This window comes from Nannospalax galili, unplaced genomic scaffold (genome assembly GCF_000622305.1).
Source record: "Nannospalax galili isolate Female #2095 unplaced genomic scaffold, S.galili_v1.0 scaffold235, whole genome shotgun sequence".
NCBI lineage: Eukaryota > Metazoa > Chordata > Mammalia > Rodentia > Spalacidae > Nannospalax > Nannospalax galili.
The window spans coordinates 1,516,766-1,522,000 of NW_008338118.1; positions in this window are offsets into that span (position 1 = coordinate 1,516,766).

The window sequence follows — 5,235 nt, forward strand, 5'->3', positions numbered from 1 at the left end:
CACTGATTCTTTTTAAAAATATTTTATTTATTATTTTTATTTTGTGTGTATATGTATGTATTGCCTGTATGTAGGTAAGTGCACCCATGTTGTGCAATGCTCGTGGAGGACAGAAGAGGCTGTCGGATCCCCTGGAACTGGAGTTACAGACAGTTGTTAGACGCCATGTGGGTGCTGGGATTCAAACCTGGGTCTTCTGCAAGAACAACCAGTGTTCTTGTTCTTCTTATTCATTTCTTTGGTCTCTAAATGTGTGCAGACCTAGATCTGCTTTTGGACAAGTTCTCTACCTACATTCACACCCTAGGTGGTCTCTTTAAGTCTCATTCTTTTATTACGATCTTTATATTAATAAATATAAAATATATATAATATACTAAATATATATTTTCTGCACTCACTCCTTTAATCCCAAACTTGTAAATCTAACTGTAATGAATAGGGAGATACGTTCTCCAAAATTCTCTCTGATCTCAACTGTGGCAGCAGCCTGGGATCTTGTGCTTCTGGGAGAGAACAACTCAAAGTGATGAATAGGTAGAGGAAGCCACTTTTTAGCAGGTGAGTAAGTGAAATCAAAGCACGCCTTCAGAGTGGAGAGTGGATATAGCCAAGTGGCAAATGGTTGCTTCTAGTATCTGGACTTACAAGTATTGGTCAATAGTTTATTATTCCTTTCCTGGCCCTGAAACAGTCTGGAGTGATTTTCTTCTTAGAGGAGGTAGGTGGAGGCTTTCTTGGAAGTCATGCTCACCCATAATTTATCCTGTTGCAACTAGATGCATTAGCTGCAAGAACATGTATATAGAGGAGTAACTACCCTTAAAATTGGGAGGTTTACTAGAGGAAAGGGCAATCATGTCTTGTTGATTATTCTCAGGGAGGGACTCCATGATAGCCGGGCAGTGCCACCGAAGACTGGCTTTGCTGTTTTTCCCACAGTCTTGTCTCTCTTATCTCGTTAGCTTGGCTGTTTCATACCCTAGTTGTAAGCCCGTTATTTATTTTCCTCAGTGTTCCTGACCTCATTGTTTAACTTTAATATTTGTTTTAAACACAATACAACCACCCACCGAGGGCCCATTTTAAGATCCTTAAACAAGAGCTCATGCTCAGCATATAGAAAACCCTAACCCTGATTTTCCTTTCAGAATATGTTAATATCTTAATTTTCCAGTCATTTCTGCACCAACACTCTTTCTAGTTACTTAGGTGGGGGAGAAAAAAGAACAGTTAGATTATCCATTGCATCCTTACTTTGCTTTTGCCTGTTCAATGACTAAGGAAGCCTAGTAGGTTCTCTTCTCCAAATGCTCCGTTTCTCACTGCCCACCTGTCTACTGCCTTGTTCAAGAAATTGTTTTTGATCAGTAGAATATCTTTGCAAGTAGTCTGTCTGCTTTCTCTCTATTACTGTCAAATGATTCCTTTGAAATAGAAGGTAGATTATCTTATTCCCACCTTTAACCAGACAATAGTTTCCCATAGCAGTTAGTAAAAGTCAAAGACGTTATAACTATTTTCAAGCATTAAAAGAGCTATCCTCCAGTCATACTCTGCCATGTCACATCCTCAGTCTCCTATCCTTCTCTGTTAGTCTACAAATGCTACTAGCTTGTGGATTAAAACAAGAGAAATGAATTACCTTGGGTTTTGTAGGTCTGGAGTCTGTGTGCAGGTCAGCTGGGTTCTTGGCTCAGGGGCCAAATGCCTTTGGGTTAGTAGCAGAACTCAGTATTTCACAGTTATGCAATGGAGACGCCTGCTTCTTAGATGCTCCCCTGTGATTCTACCTGCAATGCCTCTCCATGTGATTCTCTCACAATATGGTAGCTTGCATTTTTAAAGTCAGAAAAGTACACCCTTTAATGCTGTCTATGACAGAATCTTACAGATTGTAACTCACTTTAAAAGTAAAAATAAAGTTTAATTTTGGTTATTTAAAATAGAGACTTACCTCCAATTTGTTTTTAAAAGAATTGATTTAAAAAAAATTGTTAAGATCTGATTCTGTTTTTCTGAAATATATGTATGTTTTTAAAAGCTAAATAAATCTATTTTCAGGTTTACAATTCAAGAATATCTTTCCTAAGGATTTAGAAACCCTCTTTTTGTAATCATCAAAGGAGGAAAATATTTCCATATCCCACTTTCTTTAGAAGGGTAGGAAGCTAACTGGTTAGAAACCAACTCATACTTGCAAAATTACCTACTGTGAATCAAATTGTGTCCCCTATAAATTCATTCATTGTAGCTCATTAAGTTGACAGTGTCTGGAGATAAGATTATTTATGAAAATATTTTATTCATTATTTTATTTTATTTATATGAGTGTATTGCCTGCATGTATTAGAAGAGAATGTTGAATTCCTGGAACTGGAGTTATAGATGGTTGTTAGCCACCGTGTGGGTGCTGGGACCTGGATCCAGGTCCCCTGCAAGAGCCACAAGTGCTCTTAACTGCTGAGCCATCTCTCCAGCCCCTGGAGATAAAATTCTTAGAAGGCAATTAGAGTTAAATCATTCACAAAAATGGGAATCTAAGCTGGATCCAGGTCCCCTGCAAGAGCCACAAGTACTCTTAACTGCTGAGCCATCTCTCCAGCCCCTGGAGATAAGATTCTTAGAAGGCAATTAGAGTTAAATCATTCACAAAAATGGGAATCTAAGTCCATTTAACCATGAACTTCCAAGAAAAAATAAGAGGGGGGGGGGAAAGATGAGAGATCTTTCTCTGGCTGTCTCTCTGTATTGTGAAGAAACCATAAGAAGGTGGTCAACTGCCAGCCAAGGTGGGACTTCTGGACCTCAGTGCTGGGTAAATTAAATTTTTCTTGTTTAAGGCATTTAGTTTGTTTTGTTAGGGAAGCTAGAGCATTTCCACATACTATCTCTTGTCATAATGATATGTTTATTTTTACTTTGAATAAAGCCAATTAATTAACACAGGTGGGTGCTGCAATTATAAGGTTAGGATGAATTATATAATAATTTGTGCTATTAGATACTCTTTTTGAGAACCATTGCTTTTTATCCTGAGAACATGTGGTAATGGGTTATACCTGCTAAGCTGCATTAAAGGGCAAGATTTCCTTCTGTCTTCATAATCCCTTAGCAGATTGTGTCATTACTATGCTAACATTATAATTACCTGAACAAATAAAGCCTAAGTCTTAAATTTATTTTTTTAAATGTGGCCCTGAACTTAGAGGGCACTCATTCCCCTAGAGGTCTCTTGGATTCTTCTGTGTCCTAGAACTGTGTTGATGGATCAGTCTTGTGGAACTATTTCTGGAACTCTGTCCTTGAGCCTGGTAACACCCATAATTTTATTAGAAATTGTTTCTCCAGCTTTAACTTGGGAAAGACAAGCTTGGCTGCACCCTAATCTTAACAGACCATCAGGCCTTTCACCCCTAGGTCTAGAATATTTTATTCACCCAAGGTCACTCATCTTTCCCAATCTCTACTGTGTGCAATAGAGATGGGTGCACGACTTGCCAGTGCTTTGATATGCTAATTTTCAAGCATACCCACATTCATTCACTATCTTTTGGGGTGGAGTACCAAAGTGAGGTTATCTAGAAAAGAAACTCAGGTGCCTAAGTCACAAGCACCAAAGCACATGGTTTTGCTTGGGTTAATTAAAAGTCATTACTCCAGATCATGCCCATTTTTAAAAGTCATTGCCACAGTAGATTGATTATGATGCCCATCACATTCTGGCTTAATGATTACTCAACAATAAAGATGTTTTATTTCTTTTCTACTTGTTTGCTAAGTTTTTCTGGATTGCGAGTATGTTCTATTTTTACTTGCATTCCCCTAAGACAATATATTTCATGAAAAACACAGATTGTTCCTGAAAACAAAAGAAAATAATATACCAGAATAGTTTTAAGTTATTTTTAATTAATTAGAAATGTGATAACTTAGTTCCCATGGCAACTAAAATATTGGAATAGATAGAAATTTAGAAAGCACGGTCGTGGCTTATGTGTGAGGAAATAAAGATTCTATTAGAAGCTTCAACACTTAAATATTTGTGCTTAATTTTATGAAGATTCATTTACCAAATGAGGATAAACTGGAATGTTAGCATGTGGCAATCTGCCTTTGTATTTGCTTTATTTATTATAAATATTCTGTTAGTTTCAGAATTAGAGAGTTTCACATCCCCCCAAAATTAGCTGAATTTTAAGAAAAAGAAAGAAGGAAATAGAGAAGGGAAGGAAGAGGGAAAAGGAGAATTGGGACGGGGGAGAAGGATGATTCTAGATTCCTGACAGTAATTAACTAGAGCCAGAAGTGACTACCTCCCATACTTGGGACACAAGCTTTATCATTCCTCCAGTATACCAAATGGTTTCCTCATGCTTTTATGCTTCCTGTGTACATGTATGCAAGATGGAGTTCATGAAACAAACCACTTAATGGAAGTGTGTATAAGGAGAGTAAGATAGGGCTGTCTAAATGCTATTTTTCAATTTTCTTTTAGTATAAAAGCAACATTCACATGTTACTTTCTATGGGACAGGAAAACATCAAATACTTTCCATGTTGTTCTCCACTATGGAGTCAAGTCTTGTTCCTTAACAAGTAGTTACTGGTCATGTAATGAAAATATGTGTTTACCACCTGTGCCTTAACTGGCCAAGGTAGCCTTGATATAAAAGGAACAACACATGTTAAAAAGTAATCTGATCTCCAAATCTTAGGAAAGATACATTTTTTTAAATTATTTTTTTAATTTGGAGCTGTTTATTAGTGATGTTTAACTTTTATATTTGTATTAGCCACTGGTTTTCTGTTAAAGACACTTTATAATTTTATGTAATGAAAACAATTTATATTTTCTTATATTTTTTAATCATTTTTAAAAATTTTTAATAACTACATGATTAGAAGAAGCATTTCACTACAGCTTTAACATATTCAGCAACACACTCCAGAGCAAGAGTACATCGCTTTTACAAGTGGATGAAAGTTTCTAGGTTCGCAGTTGAGTTAATACAGTTATACAATATTGAACTCAGTATAAGCCCTGTAAGACATAAAATTGAATGAGTTTTTAACCTTTAAAAAAAGATCTCCATTTCATTTTAGAATATATTGTTCCTTGCAGAAAGACTCATTGTTTTTGCTACTAACACTGAGATACTAGCACATGCATCTCTAATCTGTATTCATCTGATTATTACTAGTCATAATCGGTTGCACTTGGATCCTTGGTGC